General features: G+C 42.6%; 1 protein-coding gene across 2 annotated transcripts in view; it reads right to left on the reverse strand.

Annotated features, from left to right (window-relative positions):
* Positions 1-13,530, reverse strand: part of cryl1 (crystallin, lambda 1) — a 70,899-nt gene that overhangs the window by 52,425 nt on the left and 4,944 nt on the right. The window lies entirely within an intron of this gene.

Genomic DNA, 13,530 nt, shown 5'->3' on the forward strand with positions numbered 1-13,530 from the left:
GCATACAGTCATAGGTGCATAAGGAGTATAATAAGGGCTGAGGACACAGCCTTGTGGAGCACCGGTGTTGAAGACGATCATGTAGGAGGTGTTGTTGCCTATGCTTACTGACTGTGGGTTAGGAGGTCGAGGATCCAGAGGGAGGAGCCAAACCCCCAGGCCATGAAGTTTAGATACGAGTCTCATAGAAATAATGGTGTAAAAGGCTGAGCTGTAGCCTATGAATAGGAGTCTGACATAGGAGTCTTTGTTATTTAGGTGTTCCAGGGTTGAATGTAGGGCCAGGGAGGTGGCTTCTGCTGTGGACCTGTTGTGGTGATGGGCGAACTGTAGTGGATCCAGGCAGTCTGGGAGGCAGGAATTGATTTGTGGCATGACTAACCTTCCGAAGCACTTCATAATGATGGATGTCAGAAACACCAGACGGTAGTCATTAAGACACGCTGCCTTAACTAAGAGGTATAGAGGTCCATTAATCAGAAGAACTCTTGTGCAAGATCTCAAAGCAGAGTTGTGATCAGCTCAGTGGAATTATTAAACAATGAGCAGATCCTTCACAGCTCTTGCCTCAATGCAATGAGCTGGTCCTCTCTCACGTCAATTTCTCCCCTTCCCTCAATTTTCCTTATCTGCATGAACTCATCTCGCCACTGCTCATCTGCCTCCTCCAAACACAGGCCTCTCTGTACTATAGGGTTTTGCATATGCAACACAAAAATGCAACCAAATTAACTCTTTGAGCAAATGAAATATTTGAATTTTTTTTCAAAGTTTATTTATTAGTGTCACAAGTAAGGCTTACATTAACACTGCAATGAAGTAACCCCCTGTGAAATTCCCCTAGTTGCCACAGTCCGGCGCCTGTTTGGATCAATGCACCAAACCAGCACGTCTTTCAGACTGTGGGAGGAAACCGGAGCACCCGGAGGAAACCCACGCAGACTCGGGGAGAACGTGCAAGCTCCACACAGACAGTAACCGAAGCCGGGAATCGAACCCGGGTCCCTGGCACTGTGAAGCAACACTGTGCTACTGTGCCGCCCTCTGAATCTGTGCTTCAGTTTCCCTATGGAGTGTTCTATAATTACCCTGGTCCTCCCTGGCTTTGGTGGTGTCTGATGGGTTTAACAGGAATATCAGTAGCATTCCTGACCTCCTGAAATGGATCTGGGGAGAGGGGGGCATAGGGGTGGATGACAGACTATCTCAGAATAATTGCATCTTGGCAGCTCCCAGGTACTTTGCCCAGACTCGAATAACAATGTTTCTGTGATTGTCTACTAGTGGGAAGTCAGTGGAGTGAAAGCCTTTCCTATTCACTAACTCTGGTGTTATGGTGCCTTGACACGAATAGATCCACAGTCAATGAAAACATGAATACAAAAGGTGGTTAGTCACAGCAGCAAATCTGCTTGATGCAGCTGTGCAATATAGACTGTGATATGCAGCTGATGTCCCTTGCAGTAGTGCAAAATGATCCAGTAGTAAAAAAATTTAAGGGCTATAGTGATTGGCAGAGTATGCTAATCAGTCCAGCAGGCAACAGTTCCTGTTGCCGGAGGTTGCTAGTTTCAGCAGCCTGCCTGAAGTACAGCTTCCTAGTTGCTGGCTTCAGCAATCTGCCTGAAGTACAGCTTCCTCCTGCACTGCACTTCAGAAAGGTCCAATAAGGTTACTCTTGGCCCATGCACCCTGAGATGGCCCACAATGAGCAGCCCCTTTCATCTGTTTTCTTCAAAGGCCCAGCTAATGATAGTAACTGCTACTGTTCCTTGTTTTCTCGTTTCAGAACAGAAAGCAACAAAAGCCCTACATAACGCAAGCTTATTGAGAGGGATAACAGCAGAAAATTGTGGATATAACAAACTATCTGTAGCCTGGAAAATGTACCAAATCAGACAACAAAAAGATCAATTTAACAGATGCAGTTGAGAGTACCTTCATATACCTGCTAGGGAGACGATGACCTAGTAGTATTATCGCTAGACTATTAATCCAGAAACGCGGTTCATGTTCTGGGGACCTGGATTCGAATCCCACCACTGCAGGTGATGGAATTTAAATTCAATTTAAAAAATCAGAATTAAGAATCTACTGATGACCACAAAATCATTGTTGATTGCTGGAAAAATTCATCTGGTTCACTATTATCCTTTAGGGAAGGAAATCTGCCATCCTTACCTGGTCTGGCCTACATGTGACTCCAGACCCCACAGCAATGAGGTTGACTCCCAACTGCCCTCCAAGCGCAACTAGGGATGGCAATAAATGCTAGCTGAACAGCCAGCGACATCAGTGTCTCATGAATGAAAACAATATATACACCTTCAAAAATGTTTGGGAAGATAGGAAATGTGTAGGTAAACCACACGTGCAAAGCAATGTTGGGAGGCAAATCAGGAAGCAAAAAACAAACAAAATGAATACTAAACCATCAACGTTACTCTAATTCCCTATAAATGGTTGAATAAATTCATTCATGCCACATTTCTGAGTCATTATTCTCTGAAATCAGTGCTTACTTGTTGAGAACTGGTACAATATACCAATTAAAAGGAAACATAAGATGTCCAAGATGAGAATTTTGGACGTTCTATGCAAGTGAGATTAGGTTGTAATTGAAAGTTTGGCAGCAAGATGGCACAGTAGAGCACATTTTAAAAGACAAGGGCCTCAATATTAACCAGCCCATGACAGGCAGGGGCAAATTAAAGGCTTATGGGCAATGAGCCTCTGTGCATACGTCCAGTGCCTTTTCTTTTTAAAGTACCAGATTATCATGGCGTCTTTGTAATAACATATTTAAATTGGGATCCTACAGATCCAGATTTAAAATTCACTTTTGTAGCAAGTATTTCTGAGGATTTGGAAAATCCAGCAGTGATAGTGAGGCACCAGCTGCTGGCTCCACAGGAAGTGGTTTTTCAGCATTTTCTGTGAGCCAGGAGGGTCAGAGGTTTTCACACCAGTCCCTCAAGGAATCTCCCTTTTGCTGATCACTATTTCTCTTCCCACCCACACCCCCACCTCCCACTCAACAATCTGCCCTCTTTATCGCAATTCACCCTGCTGCATCCCTCCTCACCACAATAATCAATCTTTTCCTCCTCTCACCAAGTTGCAACATCTGACCCCAGTCCAGCTCAGTGACCTTCTCCACTCTCACATGCTGACACTGTCCTTCAAATTGCCCACATTCTCCACTTTGATATTGGGGCAGCATGGTTGGTGGTTAGCACTGCTGCCTCACACTGCCAGGGGCCCAGGTTCGATTCCAGCCTCGAGTCACTGCCCGTGTGGAGTTTGCATATTCTCCCCGTGTCTGCGTGGGTTTCCTCCAGGTGCTCAAGTTTCCTCCCGCAATCCAAAGATGTGCCGGTTAGGTAGATTGGCCGTGCAAAATTGACCTAGTTTCAGGGGGAAAGGCAGGGTAAATGTGTGGGGTTACGGGAATAGGCCCCAGGTGGGATTGTGGTTGGTATAGACTCGATGGGCCAAATGGCCTCTTTCAGTACTGTAGGGGTTCTATGAAAAATCCCAAGTTGCATCTTCCTTCCCGCACAGCCACCAGCCAGGCAGTCAGTTAGCCAGCTGCCAAACAGGAAAGGAATTAAAAATGATAATGAGGTCCTGCTGGTTAAAATCAGCAGATCATCTCTCTTTCTGGCTTTGCCAGGTTCTGTATGGCTGATTTTATTCCATTATTGGAATGAGGTAGGTAACTTTAAGTGGGCAGATATGCCTCAGTTTAAAAGGACTCCATCACAATCAGTTTTTGCTCTGGGAAGGGGGTGGGATAGAGTGAGTCTCACTGATCCCAGAAACGGATTGTAGGCAGCCACAAGGGCAGGTGAGTGCCAAAACAGGCCCTCTAGCTCAACAGCTCATATCCCCTCACCCTACCACCCACTCATGTCCCATCATATCCCTATGCTACCCCCACAGCTAATCACTCAGTATCCACTATGGATAGACCTCAGGAAAAATATGGAGATGACAATCAAACAGAGTTCTCACTCTCACATTTTGAAAAAAAAAACCTCTAATTTATGAAACTCAATTTGTTAAAACACAAAAACCTATCAGTAACCACAAAAATGACATCTAATCCTTTTATAGCCTCTTTAAACTGTCAATTAAAATGTGAACTCAGAAACTCTTGCTGAGACAAGTGCTTTTGTACCTTTTTTAAACTAATTCATAATGACACCAATTGTAATAAAAGCCTTGGGAAATGCCAACAAATAAAAACTATTGAAACTATTTAAAAAAAAATACTTCACCAGGTGGTTTGTCAAAACTATTCAACAGTGGGGTTTTTTAAAAAATTAAGCTTTGGACTGATTTTGTTTTCATATTTTAAGGCCTGGGGATTTAAAACAGTCAATTCATGCCACTTCAACCTATTTGCCCTTTAAGAATGTTTACATCTATTCCACAGATTAGGCAAGAATTAAGGCCCTCAGAACAGTGAAAGAACTCAGCACTAATTTCAATTGGCCCTGCTGAGTTTGGGTTTCCTGCCTGTGTGATTTATGCCCTGCCCCCTTCCCCATCAGCAAAAATAGAATCAGTTGGAAATGGGGGCAGGATTTCTGCATCTCAGCTTTGTCCGCCACTGTTCAAGTCTCTGGAATCACACTGGCTCAGCGAAGATCTGGCCCTTTAATTACATATTTTCATCTTCAATAAAACAATTACTGGATCTAGCAGTTAAAAATTTTATAAAATTAACTCTGATAAAAAAGAAAATGTTTTTAAAATTATTTTCCTTCCTTCACTTCGATGCTGCAAAAAATAAAGCTGTGCTTTGAAAATATCCTTAAATTTGAATAATCTGATAAATGACATACTATCTCAATCATTTTATTTGAAAGTCACAGACCATCTAAATTGCTGGTTTTTACTTTAGATTCCTTTTCTAGAACCAAAACTGCTGACCTAAAGTTGTTTGAACAAAACCCTACGGATATTTGCTGACTAAATGGACTTCATTATGTTATAGCAACCTCTACCGACAAGGACAATTTAAAGCTGAAATTCCACTTAATTTAATACCCAAAATAGAAGTGAAAAATTAAACTTAACCACAAGTCAAATCTTTATTTCAAAAACGGACAAGTTTTTAAATTGTTTTTTTTTTTAAAAGTCAGACATATCACACTACTATACCAGCAAAGCAAGAGCAGAAGATATAAACTTCTAGAATTGCAGAATTATTTTCTGGAAATATTTTGCAAAAGAAACAATTAAGTAAGTGCAGGACAATAATTCCTCAAGTTTAGAAATTATTTACTTTTAAACACCTCTCTCAGTCTTCACCCTTTGATTGCCTAAGATTAGCTTAGTGATTTTTTTTCTGATTTGAGCCCTGGGTTATTTTTCTAGTTAAGATACTTCAGGCATCATGAGTACAGCAAACTTGATGGACCAGCTAGCTTTCTCCCCTCACCACATTTTTATAGGTTTGTAAAGCTGACCAGAGCTGTATTCTAAAGCTAACGAACAGTAATGCTACATTTATCGACTATTTGATGGCTCAGTGAATTGGCACAAGTGGTTAACAAAGCAAATTGGTGCCTGGAAAATTCCAAACAATAAACTTTCCATCTCTGCTGATCCAGTGAAAATACATGATAGGGAAAGCAGGAGACAGGAGATTTAGAAATGCAAAGAGAGAAGTTGAGGCATCAGAACATTGTAGCAATGCAGATAGAGACAAGCAGAGTGGTAGTAGTACGAGAGACTAGGATCTGAGGGCACAGCCTTAGAGTAAAGGGTAAATCCTTTAGAACCGAGATGAGGAGAAATTTCTTCAGCCAGAAGGTGGTGAGTCTATGGAATTAATTTCCACAGAAGGCTGTGGAGGCCAGGTCATCGAGTGTATTTAAGACAGAGATAGGCTGGTTCTTGATTGGTAGCCATGATGTGGAGATGCCGGCGTAGGCACAGTAAGAAATCTCACAACACCAGGTTAAAGTCCAACAGGTTTATTTGGTAGCACGAGCTCTTGGAGCACTGCCCCTTCATCAGGAGAGTGATGAAGGGGTACCTGATGAAGAGGCAGCACTCCGAAAGCTCGTGCTACCAAATAAACCTGTTGGACTTTAACCTGGTGTTGTGAGACTTCTTACTCTTGATTGGTAAGGGGATCAAAGGCCATGAGGAAAAGGCGGGAGAATTGGGTTGAGAAACTTATCAGCCATGATTGAATGGCGGAGCAGACTGGAAGGGCTGTATGGCCTAATTCTGCTCCTATACCTTATGGGACAGGAAGGGGCAATGTTTAACAAATATTTTACATCAGCAAATAAGGCAATTGCAGGGTGTTCTTTATCTGAACTCACAAAGCATCTGCAAGAAGATACATGAATGAGTGGCAAAATGGAGGCAAATTATTAGATTTATTCACCATTACAAAGACATGATCAAGATTGGGAAATAAATATTCCAGGGTACAGAACATTTCAGAAAGCCAGACAGAATGTTAAAGGAGGAGGGGTAGCCCTGATGGTAAAGAATGACGGAAGGACAATAGCTAGAAAGGATCTGGCCTCAAAAGATCATGAAGTTGATCTGGATTAAAAGACTTACAATGTTGCAAAAATCAGCAGCAAGTCTGAGGATTAAGATTGTTTTAGAAACCAAAGGGCCACCTAAAAGTTGATAAAAAGGGAAAAAATAGAATGAGAATAAACTAGCCTGAAATATAAAGCAGATTTTAAAAGCTATAATAAGTATGTAAAAATGAATAAAATGGCTAAACTAAACAGAGAAGGAGAAATTACTTCACTCAACAAGGGTTGTGAATCTTTGGAATTCTCTATCCCACAGGTTCGTGAATGCTTCATCATTGAAATAAGGCTGGGATTGACAGATTTTGTCTATCAGGGAATTGAGTACGGGAGTGGGCAGGAAAACATGGTTGAAGACCAAGGTCAGCCATGATCGTATTGAATGGGGGAGTAGTCTCCATAGACCACATGGTCTACTTCTCATTCTATGACACCCAGCTCTGCCTTATCCTCCTCTCTCTCTCAATCCTTCCAATAGTCCACCAGCATCTAATGGTGGATTACTGGATGCTGTCCACCTTAGCTTATATGCTGCTGAAACTCTAATCCAGGATTTGCTACACCTAGACTCAAATATTTTGATCTAAACCTGGCTGGCATCCCATGTCCTACCCTCCATAAACTTGAGGACATCCAAAACTCTTGTCCATGTCCAAACCTGCAAAAACCCTCAATTTGCATCTCAATCCATGACATCTAACTCTACACTATAGAAAAGATGTCAACCTTAAAGAGGGTGTAGAGGAGATTTACTAGAATGGAACCAGGGATAAAGACTTCAGTTACACAGCAAGACTGCAGAAACAGGGGTTGGTATCTTACAGCAGGGAAAGATAAGGGGAGATTTGGCAGACAATCAAAATTATTAAGGGTTTTGACAAGAATAAGCAAGGAGAAACTGCTTCCAGGAGGAGGCCCAGTAGCCAGAGGACAAGTTTCAGTTAGTTAGCTAAAGGACCAGAAATGACATGAAGAAAACATTATTTCTGCAGCTAGTTATGATCTGGAATGCGCTGCCTAAAAGAATGGTAGAAGAACTAAAGATAGCAATTCCTCTTGACCTATCGTGTTTCCTGTTCAATTTACCTTGCACTATCATTCATTTCATAATTTAAATCACACCTGCCTTCCAACCTTTGGCTCTCATCCCCTGTCCCTCTCCCTGTTTGCTGTAAGGTTGTAAGGATAGCCCCAGCAATTACAGGCCAGTCAGTTTATCAGTAGTGGGCAAGCTTCTATAAAAGAAAAAAAATTGAAGGTGGTAAGACAGGTGGCGAGAGCAGTTAATAAAGCATATAATATTCTGGGCTTTATTAATAGGAGCATAGAGTACAAGAGCAAGGGGGTTTTGCTGGAGTATTGTGTACAGCTCTGGGCACCATATTATAGGAAGGATGTGAATGCATTGGAGAATGCGCATAACAGGTTCACAAGAATGGTTCCAGGGATGAAAAACTTTAGTTATGAGGATAGATTGGAGAGGTTGGGACTGTTCTTCTTGGAGAGAAGGTGGCTGAGAGGAGATTTGATTGATGCGTTCAAAATCATGAGGGGCTGAACAGAGTGGATAGGGCGAAACTGTTTCCACTCATAAGCAGATCATAAACAAGAAGGCACAGATTTAAAGTGATTGAAAAAGAAGCAAATGTGATGTGAGAAAAAACATTTTCACTAAATAAGTAGATAGGGTCTGGAATGCACTGCTTGGAAGTGTGGCTGAGGCAGGTTCAATTGAAGTATTCAATGTTTCTAATCAAGTAATCAATCAGCGGGATTTTACGGCATCGCTCGGTCCGAAACTGTAAAATCCCACCCGAGGTCAACAGACCTTTCCATGGTCCGTCCCTCGCCTGCTCCAATTCCCATGACGGGCAGGACGGTAAAATTCTGGCCAATATGCAGGGGCACCGAAAAGGCAGGGGAACGGTACTAAGTCATGCTGCTTGTTTGAAGTACCAACGGAAACCGACGGAAATCTTTGTCGCTTCTTTGGACACGGGTGAGGTCCCCGAGGATTGGAGGATAGCTAATGTGGTCCCGTTGTTTAAGAAGGGTAGCAGGGATAACCCAGGAAATTGTAGGCCGGTGAGCTTGACGTCCGTGGTAGGGAAGTTGTTGGAGAGGATTCTTAGAGACAGGATGTACGTGCATTTAGAACGAAACAATCTCATTAGTGACAGACAGCATGGTTTTGTAAGAGGGAGGTCGTGCCTTACAAATTTGGTGGAGTTTTTCGAGGAAGTGACAAAATCGGTCGATGAAGGAAGGGCCGTGGATGTCATCTATATGGATTTCAGTAAGGCAGTTGACAAAGTCCCACATGGCAGGTTGGTTAAGAAGGTTAAGGCTCATGGGATACAAGGAGAAGTGGCTAGATGGGTGGAGAACTGGCTTGGCCATAGGAGATAGAGGGTAGTGGTCGAAGGGTCTTTTTCCGGCTGGAGGTCTGTGACCAGTGGTGTTCCGCAGGGCTCTGTACTGGGACATCTGCTATTTGTGATATATATAAATGATTTGGAAGAAGGTGTAACTGGTGTAATCAGCAAGTTTGCGGATGACACGAAGATGGCTGGAATTGCGGATAGCGAAGAGCATTGTCGGGCAATACAGCAGGATATAGATAGGCTGGAAAATTGGGCGGAGAGGTGGCAGATGGAGTTTAATCCGGATAAATGCGAAGTGATGCATTTTGGAAGAAATAATGTAGGGAGGAGTTATACAATAAATGGCAGAGTCATCAGGAGTATAGAAACACAGAGGGACCTAGGTGTGCAAGTCCACAAATCCTTGAAGGTGGCAACACAGGTGGAGAAGGTGGTGAAGAAGGCATATGGTATGCTTGCCTTTATAGGACAGGGTATAGCGTATAAAAGCTGGAGTCTGATGATGCAGCTGTATAGAACGCTGGTTAGGCCACATTTGGAGTACTGCGTCCAGTTCTGGTCGCCGCACTACCAGAAGGATGTGGAGGCATTGGAGAGAGTGCAGAGAAGGTTTACCAGGATGTTGCCTGGTATGGAGGGTCTTAGCTATGAGGAGAGATTGGGTAGACTGGGGTTGTTCTCCTTGGAAAGACGGAGAATGAGGGGAGATCTAATAGAGGTATACAAGATTATGAAGGGTATAGATAGGGTGAACAGTGGGAAGCTTTTTCCCAGGTCGGAGGTGACGATCACGAGGGGTCACAGGCTCAAGCTGAGAGGGGCGAAGTATAACTCAGACATCAGAGGGACGTTTTTTACACAGAGGGTGGTGGGGGCCTGGAATGTGCTGCCAAGTAAGGTGGTGGAGGCAGGCACGCTGACATCGTTTAAGACTTACCTGGATAGTCACATGAGCAGCCTGGGAATGGAGGGATACAAACGATTGGTCTAGTTGGACCAAGGAGCGGCACAGGCTTGGAGGGCCGAAGGGCCTGTTTCCTGTGCTGTACTGTTCTTTGTTCTTCAGTGCAAACACAATATGTTAATTGGCCTCCTTCTGCCCTGTCACAATTCTGTGCTTGCCTGTACTTGTTTAAAACCTGTTAGATTTGTAACATTTTCAGTTCTGAAGAAGTATCAGAAACCAAAAACACTAACTCTTCTTTCTCTCTGCACTGGTGCTGTCTGGTTTACTGACTATTTCCAGCATTTGTCTTAGGAATGGGACAAGTCATTCTGTTCTTCAAGCCTGTTTCACCTTTTAATTAGATCATAGCTGAGCTGTATCTCAACTGCTTTTGTTCAGTATCACTTAGAACATAGAACATTACAGCGCAGTACAGGCCCTTCGGCCCTCGATGTTGCGCCGACCAGTGGTACCAATCTAAAGCCCCTCTAATCTACACTATTCCAATATCATCCATATGTTTATCCAATAACCACTTGAACGCTCTCAACGTTGACGAGTCCACCACTGCTGCAGGCAGGGCATTCCACGCCCTTACTACTCTCCGAGTAAAGAACCTACCTCTAACATCTGTCCTATATCTCTCACCCCTCAATTTAAAGCTATGTCCCCCTCATGCTAGCCAACACCATCCGAGGAAAAAGGCTCTCACTATCCACCCTACCTAATCCTCTGATCATCTTGTATGCCTCTATTAAGTCACCTCTTAACCTTCTTATCTCTAACGAAAACAACCTCAAGCCCCTCTGCCTTTCCTCATACGATTTTCCCACCATACCAGGCAACATCCTGGTAAATCTCCTCTGCACCCTTTCCAACACTTCCACATCTTTCCTATAATACGGCGACCAGAACTGTACGCAATACTCCAAATGCGGCCGCACCAGAGTTTTGTACAGTTGCAGCATGACCTCCTGGCTCCGAAACTCAATCCCTCTACCAATAAAAGCTAACACACCGTACGCCTTCTTAACAACCCTATCAACCTGGGTGCCAACTTTCAGGGATCTATGCACATGGACACCCAGATCCCTCTGTTCATCCACACTACCAAGTATCTTACCATTAGCCCAGTCCTCTGTATTCCTGTTACTCCTTCCAAAGTGAATCACCTCACATCACACTTGATACCATTATCTGACAAACAAAAAGATCGATCTCACACTGAAAATTCCAACTGACCAAGCACATACAGTCTTTAATGGGGGCCACGTTCCAGATTTCCACAACAATAGTGGCACTCCTAAATGGTCTGTCTCTAAGATTCTACTCTCTTGTTCTGGATTTTCCCCACTAGAGAGGAGTTTCTCTGCATTTACTCTATATAATCCCTTCATCATAACCTTCTAAACGGGACACAAGTCAGGTTAAGCTAAAGATTTAAGTATTGATATCATACTGGGGAATCTGCATGTGTGCCCTGCAAGTTCAATACATCTTTCCTGAGGATCACTGACCAAAGCTGAATGTAATACACAGATATTACATTACAAGTGAAGCATAATTCCTTCAGGTTTGAATTTCAATTCCTTTGAAATAAAGGCCAACATTTCATTTAACTTTTTGAGGACTTCGTTGGATTTAAGTTTGATTTCCAAAGGTTTTTGAGACATGTTTCCTGAGACACAAGTCAAAGTGTACAACATGGATTAGATATAGCAGCTTGGTTAAAAGTTGATCATCAGAGAGGAAGAAAGGATTGGGATTATTGGATATTGATAGGGTTTGGGAAAGCTTGCATTGGTTTATATTAGGTTAATATTTGTTCCTGTGATGGCAATTTATTTCTATTTTGAGATGGGGGTTGTTGCTAGCAAGGCTGGCATTTGTTAATCATTCCAGTGTCAGAAATGTCACACGAGTTAACTTGTATAGCTAAAGCAGCCAGATATAGCCAGCTTGCAGAGATAGTTACTTGTACAAAGGTGAATTTATCTAAGAGTAGGAAATCCAGGAAGCAGAGATAGTGCCTCTACAAACGAAGATTCATAACTGATATCTCAGAAAACCAACACCATCCCTATGAGGAAGGGGAGACAATGTGTTCATTCACAGCAGTTTACAAGGACAATCTCATAAGTTCTGGAAACATCTAATGCTCTTAATTTGTCATTTAAGGCATCTAATTTAAAATTAATTGCACAACTTTATATCAATTTAGTGGCTGATCTCAGTATATTTATAATCAGCAGGCAGTTGATGCTAAATTGTGACATATATGAACTTTTTTTTACTCCATCCTTAAAGTTACAAAGCCAATGCTTAGAATTGACTGAGCAAATCTTGATCCATTCCTTGCTTGTTCCAAAATTCAAATTCAAAATCCAACTGAATCCAATTCATGGTCCCCATTAGAAACAAACAAGATCCAAGTTGACAAGATAAGACAATTTTTTAAAATACTTTTCCAATTCAATCAAATCAAGTCCAATTCAGAGTCTCAACAAGTTGAGACATTTCCGATCCAAGCTGACAAGGCAGGGTACGCAACCCTTTACTGTGTTTTGGGCCTGATCTACACGAGCCAAGCTGATTGGAGTAGGCGGAGGTTTCCTCCTCCAAGGGCTTGATCTCATTTGCATCTTAGCCAAAAGGCCGAGATGCCGCTTTTAAAAATTGCTTCATGTGAAAATGAAGCTTAAAGGCAACCCAATGACCTCAACCAAGTGCAGCATCCGCATAACTACGCTTGATCTTAGCCAAAAGGCTGAGAAGTGATTTTTTAACCTGTTCATTACTTCCTGACTCAATGTTTAAGTGTTGCTATCCATGATCATAAGGTTAACATTTGTTAGTTCATAACTTTGCTGATCTGGGTTATTGATTAAATAATTAATGATTTGATAGTTTGTGAAGATCCTGAGGAGGTTGAAGTGCTCATTAGAACTTGTTAATTAATGCAAGACAGGTTCACAAACCAGCTTGGCATCATTAGGCTAAAACTGAGCACGGTAGTACGGTGATTAGCACTGCTGCCTCATAGCGCCAGGGACCCAGGTTCAATTCCAGCCCGGGTCACTGTGTGTGCAGTTTGCACATTCTCCCCGTGTCTGCATGGGCTTCCTCCGGGTGCTCCAGTTTCCTCCCACACTCCAAAGATGTGAAGGTTAGGTTGATTGGCTATGCTAAACTGACCCTAGTTTCAGGGGGATTAGCAGGGTGAATATGTGGGGTTACGGGAATAGGTCTGGGTGGGATTGTGGTTGGTGCAAACTCGATCGGCCAAATGACCTCCTTCTGCATTGTAGGTATTCTATGATTCTATTCTATGACCTGCTCCTTAACAGGGGAGCTTAAGGTGAACAGTTGGGGAAATAGCTGGACTTCTTGATTGATATTCTTGTCAAGGTATGGACCCCAGTGATCTCCTACATGTCTCATGATATATCGAAGTGTTGGGGGCTATGTTTTCCTGTTCACTGAAGATTGTGTGTTATAAATCCTATATCTGTGATCGATTTTTTAAAAAAATGAACACATTTATATTAAAAATACGGGCGACAGTCCATGAAAGTAAACTGGAAGAACTGTGCTGGTGAATTTCATGCGTTGCATCATACTTTAC

This window comes from Mustelus asterias, chromosome 10 (genome assembly GCF_964213995.1).
Source record: "Mustelus asterias chromosome 10, sMusAst1.hap1.1, whole genome shotgun sequence".
Classification (NCBI taxonomy): Eukaryota; Metazoa; Chordata; class Chondrichthyes; order Carcharhiniformes; family Triakidae; genus Mustelus; species Mustelus asterias.